A 14,660-nucleotide genomic window follows, 5' to 3' on the forward strand; every position below is an offset into this window, starting at 1 on the left:
ATTCTAATATTCACTATAATATGTCTATGTTATATCTAAATATATAATATAAGTCTGAGTAACTTCTATCTCTTTCTATTATGGGCCTTCTACAATAAACCATTAGTCATGAATTAGAAGTCAGATGTTAAAAATTGACAACTATGAGTGTTTTCCATCAAGACTTTTAAGCGACACACATTGTCACAACGTCGGATGCGGTGCTTTCCAACCATGTCACGATTAAATATAGCAAAAAAGCATAGTCGAACACTTTGGTTATGGTTGCCAATTTTCGGTTGGCGCTTTAGAGTATTTCCATTTTACACATAGAATACGAAATAAGAAGTACGTACATAAATCATCTGGATCATTTTAATATAAAAATTGTATCTACGCATAAAATTATTATCCAACAAGAGACACAGAAGTGACATGGTGTGACACGGCAAATCGTTACATCCTTGTCGTTCGCCAATGTTAAACAAGGATGAGATGATCGCTGTGTCGTAGATGGAAAGCATTCTATGATTGGTCAATTTTTAGCTTCTTTTAAAATATTACATCCGAGCGTCCGACTCGCGGAGATGTTCTCGAGAACGCGTTCACGCATTCCCGGCCCGCAGAAATGAATAACATGGATATTATAAAAAGAACAAGAAGAGTTTATTATGCAATGAACATAGGACACACACACACATACACACATACACACGCGCGCGCGCGCGCGCGTAAAGCTCAGATCGATGCCCAGAGCATACGATCGATAAGAGAATATGAGCGGATCGAGAGACATGTCCGAGCGCAGCGACGGCTCACGTCCAAATCTGCCAATCTTGTTAAATAACAGAGCAATGTGACTTTCAGGACTTCAGGAGTAGCGATCTACGGCGTCGGCTCGGCACAGGCCTGGACAGAAAATATGATTATATAATCTCCAAAGAAAGAAGAAAAGAACTCCCAAGTTGCAGAGCAATTGGAAAGAACTATATTTTACAGTTAAAAAATTTAGCGATGTTGTATACTGTATTTGTAAATTGAATAAGCATAAAAATAATTTGTTCATTTGGATAGGCTGGCACTTTATTTAGAAAGATGTTTAGGAGAAACGAGCTAAAAAAGTTAACAAATCGGAGTCCTATTACTTAAAAAGAATAGTAATCTTATGGTGTAAGCTGCGCGAGTTATGTTTCTTTCTTAGTTGCAGAGTTCACGTTCGCGTAGCATATAACACGGTTTCGGAGAGGATCTCCCCGGGAACATTGATGAAATCATTTTGGATGCCTTATAGTCAGCCAACGGGCTCATCTTTCACGGAAGTCATCAACGAACGCGCTTCAACTGTGCAGCCCTACTTTTTTTTTTAAGAAAAGTGTCTCGTCCACGGTTTTTGAACCGTGGTTTTTCCGTGGGACGGAGGGCGAATGCCGAGGGAATTAGGGACAGAGGGATACTACGGTACATCATTTTTTTGTCCCCTTCCCCCTTTCCGAAAAGAGAAGAACCAAGAGTGCAAGGTCTCAAGAGAAGAGACAAGAGAATCCTGTCGTTCCCTTCATGAAGAGGGATGTTTCATGGGGGGATTCGTCCGCGGGGGAATAGTTATCCTCTGGGGAGAAACTGAAGAGGGGTCCTGCCCGGAAGGGAAGAAAGCTTCAAGAATAAACCTCGAGAGGAAAAAATAAACCTCGGACCTGAAGGAGACCAAAGCTCAGGAAAACTGTTGCAGCAGTAGGGAGCAGGAAATTGGTCAGGAGGGAGCTCCGAATTCCTCTGAGAAGCCAACGTTTTTGGAAAAACCATAATTGTTGGGAAGACAATTTAAAAGAAGGGGGGCAATGTTACGCCCGTGCCGAGCCGAGTAGATCGCCACTCGTGAAGTTCTGAAAGTCGCGTTGCCCAGTTACACGTGACTCTGTTATTTAACATTAATCGGCAGATTTGGACGTGAGTCGTCGCTGCGTTCGGACGTGTCTCTCAATTTGCTTATTCTCTCATCGATCGTATGCTCTGAGCTTTACGTGTGTGTGTGTGTGTGTGTGTGTGTGTGTGTGTGTGTATCTTGTATGTTTATTTCATAATAAACTCTTCTTGTTCTTTTTATAATATCCGTGTTGTTCATTTCTGCAGGCCGGAAGTGGGTGAACGCGTTCTCGAGAACATCTCCGCGAGCCGTACGTAACAATACATAAAAATATATAAAAATATGAATTGATAATATTCTTGAGACTTCCACGGGTGCTGTCTATATAAAGATTATGCGTTTCGCGGGTTTCTTCCAGATTCATTCTTGGAATGCCAACGTTTCGAACCTTGCAATCTACTTCATCAGGGCGAGGAGCAGCCTGATAAGCTGAGCTGTTCCTCCGAGCTGTTCCTTTTATATTACTTGTTGGAGTGATGGGGAGAGGAAGAGAATTGTGGGTGGGAGAGGAACAGTGATGTGAATTCCGAGCCGCTTGCAGCACGGTTATTAGCATGAAGAGGGAATAGACGGACACACAACGCATGCGTAAATATACACGGATATGGACTCATTGTAGTGTATGTACCTTTTCATGCCCTCTTCATGCTAGCAACTGTGCTGCAAGCGGCTCGGAATTCGCATTGGGAAGGAGGTGCGGGAAATTGGTCAGTCTTCAATAATCGGGAGAATGATTTTCCATATCTTACTTATGTTGTAGCCATTATTTCTATTTAGATTGTTAGAATGTTTTTGTATCTCTATGGCTTCTCTATACTTTCTTGAAAAGTATGATGTAATGTTGGCTATTGTGGTCGTTTTATCAAACAGTATTTGATAATTCCTGTTTTATTGCTACAAATAGTCCAGATGTCCCATAAAAAACTTTTAAACTCCACCTATTCCTATCCACTATGTTGCAGCATGATATCTACTCTAGCATACCCTAGTATTACGAACAAGACATGAAGATCCACACACAATTTTCTGAAAGACAGAAACAGAAATACATAAACCTTGTCCCTCGCAAAAATCCACAACCATCTCTACTTAATGTCAAGAACCTATCTAACAAAGACCCGTCTCAAGATACTATATCTGCGCTTGCCAAAGGTCCTAACTTTGCAATGGCACCTAGAAAGATTCCAAAGGAAGAAATTATCAGCCGAATAGAATCAACTATTTACCGACTCCCATCAGAACAAGCAGATAATATCCGCAGACAGGTAACCAATATCCTTTCCAAAGTCAAACCCCCTCCACCAAACATTGCTAGACAAGAGCGATTGGCCATCCAAGACCTGGGGACACAGTGCTTCCAGTCGACAAAGGCAACACGACAGTAGTCATTAACACATCAGAAAAAGATGAAGACCTTCTCTCGGACAAAGTATACAAAAAGGTTGACAAAGATCCAACTAATACAATCGCGCAGAACACCAATCCTGGTGGAAAAAAGCAACATTCCCAGTAAAACCAAATCAACATTAAAATCTTCAAATCCTCTTTCACCAAGACTATACAGATTACCAAAAATATACTAACCAAACCTCTCAGACTGTCAGCACCATACACTCCTCGACATACAACTTATCCCGCTTCCTAGCACAAATACTACTCCCCATTGGATAATCCGAATCACACATAACTAACGGACTTCATACAAAAGATCCAAAAAATCCAACTACGTCCCACAGACCTGCTTATAAGTTTCGATGTAGAATCCCTTTTCACACACGTCCCAATAAAAGACATATTAAACATAATAAAGGCCTCACATGAAGTCCCCTCTGATCTCATCCCGCTAATTGAGCACTGTTTAACAACCACTTACTTCTCCTATAACAACCAATTTTATGAACAAACTTCAGGAGCGGCCTTTGGCAAGCGCAGATATAGTGTCTTGAGACAGGTCTTTGTTAAATAGGTTCTTGATGTTAAGTAGACAGGGTTGTGGATTTGTGAGAGACAAGTTTTATGTATTTCTGTTTCTATCTTTTAGAAGATTGTGTGTCGGTCTTCATGGTTTGTTCGTACGTAATACGATTTAGAGTGTGCCAGATATCATGCTGCAACGTGGTGGATAGGAACAGGTGAAGTTTAAAGATTTTATGGGAAATATATCTGAACTATTTGTAACAATGAAACAGGACATCAAATACTGTTTGACAAAACGACTACAATAACCAACATTACATCATATTTTCCAAGAAAGATTTTTGCATTCCGAACAGTGTTTGCCATCTATGGCTACATGCGATCTAATAACATGTTTACGAATGATATACATGTATTCGATGTCCGCTAACCTCATCATACACGACGTGCACAAAAGTGACAAACCACGCGTTGTGTAATAAAAATGTATCGCCCACTATTTCGTCAGCACGTTTAATGCCATTACTTCCTCATGATACATTATTTTGCTCTTAGTGTCTTTACTCTGATCCTCACTCTTATCACTATTATAGCCATCATCCTCCAATAATGCGTCCTCCATTGTTCGTTATTGTCTCAAAATTCACATCTTCGAATACTACATCGACGATATCCATCAGATCTTCTTCTGGTATATTATGAATAATATGCACTATATTTTCCATCAATTATTCAGTATACTATACAATACAACTTTAAGAAAGCTTGTTTCTAGATTGTACACTTTGAGACCCAAACTGTAATCCTTCTCTTCAACCGGAGTAGGTATCGTTTTTTCTAATTTTTTTTCTTTTTTTTTTAAGAAATGCTTTAAAATTATATCCTTATAAACTTAAGAAATTTAAAAATTCTATAGTTTCACTTAAAGTGTTTCAATTCCTTTTGTCTCATATACGTATAAAAACACAATTATTGATTAATTTTTAACAAGCCAGATGTCGGCGCTCGAAATATCAATCATTTCTATCGCGATCAATCTTTATGTACAATATTCATTTTAGACATGCTTCTATCCTCATAAAAATTTATGAAAATACAATATCGAATTTCACTTACATTTACACTTCTACTAAAGTTGTAAGTGAATATTACAAAAATATGTTCGAATTGCAAAACATGTCCCCTCCCAAAAAAGGATAAACGATCGAGACTCTTTTATCAAGGGAGGGAGACATGGCGTTTCAATATCATCGACTTTGATAGCAGCCAGATGTTGGCACTCAATCGATTAATTATGAAACTTAGTCGTATTTATTTAAAATAATTAATAAATTTTTAGAAAAACTATTAGGAGTACAAATTAGTTCGGTCCGTTTTCCAAAAGATGGCTCCGGCTGTTGTGAATGGTTCACAGCTAATTTTGGCGTTTTTAGAGAGGTTAGACATCTGCTAATAATATTCAGTTTATATCGCTTTGAGTTTCATACAAAAACCTTGATTTTTATTGTGTTTGAAATGTCGAATTTTGTGTTAACCAAGCAGCATTTACGAGAGGTTCTAATTTTCTGCTTTAATTGGAAGAAAAGTGCAGCTGAAGCCCATCGAATGCTTATCGAAGTTTATGGTGACACTGCTCCAACTGATAAATCATGCAGGGAATGGTTTCGACGTTTCAAGGATGGAGATTTCAGCGTTGAAGACAAACCTCGCTCTGAACAGCCAAAAAAATTTGAAGACAAAGAATTAGAGGCATTACTCGAAGAAAATCAGAGTCAAATGCAAGAGGAGCTTGCAGAATCATTGGGAGTAACTCAACAAGCTGTTTCTGCATGATTGAGAGCCATGGGAATAATCCAAAAACAAGGAAATTGGGTGCCTTATGAACTGAAAGACATTGAAAGGCGAGAGACATTGAAAGGCGATTTTTCACTTGCGAATAGCTGATTCAAAGACAACAAAGAAAAGATTTTTTGCATCGGATTGTGACTGGAGATGAGAAATGGATATTCAATCACAAGAAGAAAAAATACTGCGCTAAGCCCAATTGTGCCATTGACCTTAATATCAACACCAAAGCCAAACATTCATGGTTCGAAGATCATGCTCTGTATCTGGTGGGACCAAAAGGGTGTTGTTTACTATGAGCTGCTGAAATCTGGCGATTCTATTATGGGCGATCGGTATCATATCGGTTACAATTGATTCGTTTGAGCCGTGGCAAGTCACCGGTTCACTTCTTTCGCAGAAATCGAAAATTGGCTCCAAAATTGAATCGCCTCCAAAGGTGAGTCATTTTTTCGAGATGGAATTCGAAAATTGCCTGAGAGATGAGAAAAAGTAGTAGCCAGCGATAGACAATACTTTAATGAATCTGTTCATTCATTTTGTTTTGAAATAAATGCATTTTTGAACACGAACCGAATTAAAAAACGAACCGAACTAATTTGTACTCCCAATATATTACGCCATATTTTGGCCGAAAAACGGTCGGAATATATATCAGTGAATAGTTTTTGTAACACTTTTCGTTATATAATTATTTGTTTTTTATATTGTTTTTTTTTGTTCATGGCAGTATATCTTTTTTTGTGACGTTGTTCTTGTACATCTCTACATAACTGCAGTCTCCAAAATCTGTAATCTCTTACTGCCACTCCGCATGACGTCATACCTTCATCTCCGAAAAATCCCCCGCGCTCCACATTTCCCTTGGAGCTCCCGAGTTAGAACTCCACTGCATTACTATTTGCATTGATTACGTGCATCTAAACAAATATATAAAAGAAGAAAGTCACCCAATGCCGATGACAGATAATCCTGAAACAATTAGGAAACGCACACTATTTTTCTAAATTGGATGCTAACCATGAATTTTGGCAATATACATTGGACGAAGAATATAATTTTTAACAACGTTTATAACACATTTCGGTTTTAAATTCAAGAAATTTCCTTTCGATATAAGTACAGCACTCGAAATATTTCAGAAAAGATCGACTCAAATACTAAACGGAATCGAAGAAGTACAAGGAATCATCGAAGCCGTCCTTCACCGATTATGATGAGCTTTGGATATATTGTAGAATATAAAAAAATATTAGACCTATATTTTTTTTAATCATCGTATCTCAAGGTTTAGAGGGTGAAACATCCCCTCAAAAAATACGAATTTTATTGTTTTTAGCAAATATCTTTGATATTAAAAAAACAGTGGATCAATTATATGGAGTACAAAATATTATAAAACTTTTGTATTAAAACAAACAGAAAGAACAAAGGACTACGAACCTAAAACAATTATCATAAAATAACATTATATTGAACAGTTAAAAAAAAAATAAAACATGTTATGAATATAAAATATGAAATTTAATTTGACCGTTAACAAGTAAACAACACAAACGTTTCGATCCTTGTTGGATCGTTTTCAATGTGACGCAAAAATAACAATGGAAATATTACATGGATATATAAAAATTAAAATTGGCTCTTGATCGCAATATCAAATATAAATCTCGCTCCAAAATAAAATGAAAGTTATATGAAAGTTGTAATCGACAACAATGTATTCCTCCAGATTGTATATGTAGAATAAGGACGAACATGTTTCTTTTTTTATGTGTCGAAATGATATGTTATCTATTAGACAATGCGATGAGAATTGAACGTGATCATCTCTCTTTTTGTATTAAACATTTTTTTATATATTGCATAGTTTCAAAGATATTTGCTAAAAACGATAAAATCCATATTTATCGAGTTTTCGTCCTAAACCTTGAGATACGCTGATAAAAAAATATGGGGCTAATATTTTTTTATACTCTACAACATATCCAAAGCCTATCAAAATTGATAAGGAACAATTCCGATTCTCTTGTTAGTAAATATGGATTATATCCTTGTTTATGACAAGACGATGAAAGAGCCTAACGAAATGCTCCACGAAGTCTTTAAGCAGCTAACGGAAGCCAAGGTTAAATGGATTTAAGTGCATCTTTGGTGTAACACGAATTAAGTTTCTAAGGCACATTTTAGATCATAAAGAAATCCATATCGAATGATAGGATAAAGTCCATTACAGCTATGGAGGCGCCACAGAATATTTCAGAACTCAGTAGCTTGCTCAACTATTTGTCCAAGTTCATACAGGAATTCGCTAGAAAGGCAAAACTATTGAATGATTTACTAAGTCGAAACAATGCGGTTGTACAGGACACGGCACAACAAGCTTTCAAAAGTTGCAAATAGCGTTATCGAAAATTTCAGTACTCGCATGATTCTATCAAGAGAGACAATGATAACCGCGAATGTTTCAGCATATGGCATCGATAGTATACTCAAACAAAAACAGTGAATATTATCCGATTGCATATGCTTCGAGAACGTTAATAGCAATCCTGAGAAATGGGACTCAAATCGAAAAAAAGGCTACGCATTGAAATGTGTGTGACAAATTTAAAAATTACATCACCGAATTGGACGTTATATTAGAAACAAATCACAAACCTTTAATCTTAATATTTACAAAACATTTAAATAATCTGTCTCCTGAACTTCAAAGAATAAGACTTTGTTCAGCACATATTGGACACATCCCAGGCAAAAAGATGAGGACTACAGATATATTGTCAAGAAGACTACTTAGCAATGAAGAAAAAGAAAACTGGATGAGAAGCTATTGAAGTATTGGCAATACCGAAACGAATTAGCATAAGAAGAAAGTTTTTTGATGAAGAATAATCATACCGAAGATACTCTGGAAAGAAATTTTGGAAAAACTCCATAAGGGTTACTTAGGAATAACAAAATGTTATAGATGAGTCCAATTTGTTTGGTGATCAGGATTGTCTACAGATGAAGCAATTAATAAGAAAATGCAGACTCTATATCGAAGAGACATACAATCGTAAACAATCTCTTACATCAATTAAATTCCCAATAGAGTGGCAAAAAGTCGGAATGGACTTATTCTATTTAAACTGTCGATAGTACCTAATAGTTGTAAACTATTATTCAAGATATTCCGAAATTGCACTTCTAAATGATCTGCAAAAAAAAAACAATTATTAAGCATTTAAAGTCGATCTTCTCTAAACATGGGATTTCTGAAATAGTGAAGAGCGATAATGGGTCGTAGTTCGGGTCCATCATAACTGCGGATTTCACAAAATTTGCAGCTGAATGGGGCTTTATATATATCACATCTAAACCCTCGCTTTCCTAACGGAATAGCGGCAGTTCAAATAATTAAAAGATGTCTAAAGAAAAACAAAAACTCATATGAGGTACTGATGAATTATAGGAGTATTCCATGGGATATTTTCCTGCAGAACTTCTTATGGACAGGAGAATTAGGACAAAGATACCTATTGAATCAAATAAATTGCTTTCAGAAATCATAAATCAGTCAGCTTTGAGGAATTGGGAAGCTGGATATCGAAGCCGTCAAAAAACACAACTTTGATAAACAGCATAATGTACGAGATCTTCAAAAATTATTTCCTAAGACGACGTAACGGGAGTATCATTACCAAAGCAAAAACTCCACGTTCATATTTAGTTGAGACGGAAAAACAGTATTCACTTCGTTCTAACATGGGGAGTAACATGGGGAGCGGAGTTTTGCGAAGATTCTAGAGAGAGAGGAAATCATGGAACAACTAATGATATATAAAAAAACTTTCATTCAGGAAAATAAAGATGAAGAACGTGCAAAAAACAAGGTCAATAGAGCAAGGGATAATATCAACAATACCCAGTCCTATAAAACTCGATTAGGCCGTAATGTTCGGCCTCCAGATAGATTGCAATTATAACTTAAAGGGAGAAATATGAGATAATGGATAGATAGCGCACAAGAAGGCGCCAACAAGGAAGGATCCATTTATATTGCATAGGTTTGAAGACAGGCAGAAATGTAACGCAGAGAGATATAATAAAGTTTTCTGATATTCATAGGTGTTAAATGTATCTCGCTTTATTAATTATCTCCCAAATCCCATGCGTAACAATACAGAGTTATAGACAAATTCACAATTTTTAAAACAAAAATTTACTAGTGTCTCGCATTTAGGAAGTTTTTCTTCAGTGTAACCATTCTTGTACCACGCATATCTAAAAAAATTTACGAATCTGGGAGATGAAAACTGATTATGAATAAGAGATTGAACTTTTAAAATATTATTTCTTAAATGCAAATTTATATCATAATTATACAATATAATTACATCCGAAAAATGTATTTAAAAATTTTTTATGATTAAAATGTATAAACATCTAATGGCTGAATTATACCGGTCGTTCCGAGAGGAATTGTCAAAATATTAATCTCTTTTTCACGTTTATCAATTGTAAAATATATTTAAATTTTTTTTCCTGTTGGCCCATCCATGAGTTTAAACACCAGACAGATTTTTTAGTGTTAGGTAAATAAATCTGTTCAAACTATTGTTACGAGCTCCGATGTCAACTTACTGGAAGTAGAAGCTAAAACAAAGATATTATCCATTTTATACAAGTCTTTTTCAATCTTTCGTTCGAATTTGCCACCTTTTTCTTTCAAAACTACGAGCAAGAGAGACATTAAATGTCCGTTTGCAGATACAATGGCCTATATCATATAATTATGAGTTAAAGAATTTAAAGATTGTGCTAAAGTTTCAACCTTTGATGTTCCTATGAAAGATAATGTACGCCCTGCATGCATTTAAATTGAAATCTGACTGATCAGAATTTATATATAATACATTGCCAATATTATATACATCTCCAATCAACGTAATTATTTTATTTCACTTTCTCCATAAATTCGTTAACTTTTCCTTTTAATTCTTCTTTATTCGCTACTTGCATTTGAATGATAAATTTATTGATTTTTTTTTAAATAATGCAGTGACTTTTTTTAAAATTATGAATCCATTTGAGCTATGAACAAATGTTTTGATAAATTACAATCTTTTGCTTTTAAAGCCCTCTTTATATCCAGATTATGTATTAGCACTGATTTGTCCAATGCATTCTGAAATTTATCTAATACATACTTCGAAATTTCCAATAATTTTTTAATTCTTGTTCCATATTCAACAATTTGTGCAGTGAAACTTTCCCTTTACACAATCAGCTTCAACTTTGTCATACATATTTGTATTTGTCGGTAAATGTAAGTTTTGCTATAGGACAAATTTTAAAAAATCGAGGGGATTTTGAAAAAATATGACATTATCAAAAAATCGGAGTAAACTGTTATAAAGTACAATAAAAACCATGAAACTTTTATTTGAAATTTTTTTACATTATTTCAATGGTATTAGTTAAAATATAAAAAATTGATTTTTTTCAAAAGAGTGTTTCACTCCTTTAACGACCGTAAGAGCACATATAAAAAAGTACGCATCTCTTACTTTAACCTGGACTATAACATATTCAAAGCTTATTAAAATCCGAGTGTAACACTTGGGTAGGTTTATTTATAATAATTCTACGAATTAAAATTATGCCACGACATAATTTTAATTCATTATTAAAAAATGTAATTTTCTTTAGACAACTCCCTGTCTGCACTATACGTGAAAGAAACGTGCTATTTTGGTCGCAAAGTCGCAGAAAATATGAAACATCTCTTGCACGTCACTTCGACATAATATATCAAATAATTTGATTATTTTAATTAATCAATTAAATGATTATTGAATTTGTTGTGGTATCATGTTTTATATTTCGAAGACAAATAATATTATATTTTTTAAGGAATTATTTTCTTTTAACTGTCACGTTGCAAAGACATGCATAGAGAATAATATGTATTAAGTTGGTACTTGGATATGCATGCATATACAGTTGGCAAAATTTATCTGGAAGAATTTATAGTGGTGTTTAGTCGTTAAGGGTAAATAGCTTGAGTTAGCTTGAATGTATGCGACAGTGCATGTACAAGTAAAAAGTAAGTAATTGTCTTTTATTCTTTCGTAATTATAATTTTTGTGTATAGTTTCTCCACGCATAATATTCTTCTTTTCCGCTCTTTTTAAACTGAAAATAATATTAATTGATAGAAAATTTGTTGAGAATAACCTATTTACATTAATGTATTCAATATTTCGTTGATTTTTTGATATTTCGAAATTTTAAAACTACAATGAGTCGGTAGTCGGAAATCTTAATGTTTGATCAGTCTTAACCTAAATAGGTGACTACAATTTTTCGTCTACGAGTTGTTAATCTACAAGTTGTTAATTGTACAGTAAGTTGTTTAGCCCGACTAATGAGAATGATTAAACTTGAATTTAGCCAGTCTTAAGAAAATCGGTAGTCTTAATTGTACAAATTGGCTGTTGATCAACTTTACCAATTCACCGATAAGACTTGAATAGGCCCCTTAGGTCGCAAATAGGTACTCCACACGTTGCAGAGTCACAAATATTTATCACTGCGACGTTGCTGTCACCAGAAATTTAACCGTTAGTCACATGACAGCGGCGTGTTTATTACATTTCGAGAAGTCGCTGCGACATAATCAGTTAGCAAGTCATAAGGATGTATTGGTTACGTATAGTGCAGACAGGGCTGTTTTAAAAATTTAATATTATTGTAGATTATACTATTAAAAAGTAAAACAGCTTGCCATAAATGTAAGAGTTAAAAGAGAGCATAATGGGAGGAAGAAAACATGCGAATAGGATGATAAATATAGGACTGCAATTGGTGAAAGAGAGAGAACATACATAAAATGATATTATAGGATCGCAACGCATGGGAGTGAGACAATTGCATACTACAATGGGTTGGAAAGAGAGGACAACTGATTGGAACGCAATAAGTGAGAGAGAAAGAACAAAACCCCTTTCTCCGTAGACCCTTCATCGCCTAGCGACGCACGCACGCACGCACGCACGCACGCACGCACGCACGCACGCACGCACGCACGCACGCACGCACGCACGCACGCACGCACGCACGCACGCACGCACATTACGTATACGCATTAACATGTAATGAATTAGATCCCGCGCGCATCTATGTATTCTTACTCATCATTGTTATTATATATATATATAAACTTAAACATAGTTTTTATAAATATATTAAAATATTAAGTTATATATATATATATATATATATATATATATAGGATATGGGAATAAGTTTCCGCCCATTGTAGAAAGATGTTGTTAGTAGCATTGCTCGTGTGTTTGATAGAACGGCAAGACATGTTTTTAAAAGGTGTGTGTCCAAACTTTTGAGCCCAATAGATGGCATTCGTTCGAAGTGTAACAAAGAGTAACTTTTTTTGCGTTGAAGATGTCGGAATTTATTCCAAAAAAGCAACATTTGCGGGAAGTTTTACTCCATTATTTTATTTTAAAGAAAAGTGCAGCGTTTGCTCGTAAATATTTACGGTGCTCTATCAAAAACTAGTTGTAAAGAATGGTTTCGGCGATTCAACAGTAGTGATTTTGTCACGTGCGTGACAAAGAACGCGAAGGTGCACCGAAAAAATTTGAAGATGCAGAATTGCAAGCATTACTCGAAGAAGATTCGTGTTTATCGCTCGATAGGTTGGCAAAAGAGTTAAAAATGTTGATAGATCCACTGTTGGAAAACGTCTACACGCAATGGGAATGGTGCAAAAAGAAGGAAATTGGGTGCCATACAAATTGAAAGAGAGAGACATGGAAAGACGTTTGGTCATCTGCGAGATGCTTCGTCAATGACAACAAAGGAAGGGTTTTCTACATCGTATCATAACTGGCGATGAAAAATGGATCTACTATGATAATCCTAAACGCTTGAAGGCATGGGTGATGCCAGATGAATCAGGTCCATCAACGCCAAAACGAAATATCCATGCTTCGAAGATTATGTTGTGCATCTGGTGGGATCAAAGAGGTAGTATATATTATGAGCTGCTCAAACCGTCCGAAATTATCACTGGCGATCGTTATCGGCTACAACTGATACATTTAAACCAAGCTTTGAAAGAAAAACGACCGGAATGAGACAATAGGCACAACAAACTGATTCTGTTACATGACAACGCTAGGCCACACGTTGCAAAACCGGTCAAGAAATATTTGAAAGGAGTAAAGTGGGAAATTCTGCCCCACCCGCCGTATTCACCGGACATTGCCCCTTCAGATTTCCATTTGTTCCGATCCATGCAGTCGGCCCTTTCTGGAGAACGATTCAATTCTTATGAAGGAATCAAAAAATGGCTTGATGAATGGATCGCTTCAAAAGAACCAGATTTTTTCATTCGAAGAATCCGTTTATTACCGAAAAGGTGGGAGAAAGTTGTCGCTTCCGAAGGAGCATACTTTGAATAAACTCACTTATATAGATTTGTTTAAATAAACACATCTTTTTCATTTATTATAAAAAGGGCGGAAACTTATTCTCAATATATATGTATATATATATATATATACACTTAATCGTTATCCAGATATAATTTATATCCCTAACAGCACAAAGACATCATTTTCGGAACACCATTAGGACGGTCTTGGGATAGCCTCAGGACGGTCTTGATATAGCCTGATGATGTCCTTGGGATAGCCTTAGGATGTTTTTGTGCTGACGGCTTCAGAAGATCTTTAGAACACCCTTCGGATAAAATGTGCTGTGTAGGAAGACTTCAGTAAAAATTTTATTCATAGCACATCGTTTGTGACTGTATACAATTGGGTGAATGAATTTAAATGTGGTCGTACATCCACATGTGATGCACTTCGTTCGGGACATCCAATTGAGGTTGCTACGCCAGAAATCATCGATAAAGTTCACGAAGATATTGTTTCGACTGATAGACGAGTAAGCGCGAGCTTGTTGAAGTCACAGGCAT

The sequence above is a fragment of the Acromyrmex echinatior genome, chromosome 8 (genome assembly GCF_024713525.1).
Source record: "Acromyrmex echinatior isolate Ae372 chromosome 8, ASM2471352v2, whole genome shotgun sequence".
In the NCBI taxonomy this organism is placed as follows: domain Eukaryota; kingdom Metazoa; phylum Arthropoda; class Insecta; order Hymenoptera; family Formicidae; genus Acromyrmex; species Acromyrmex echinatior.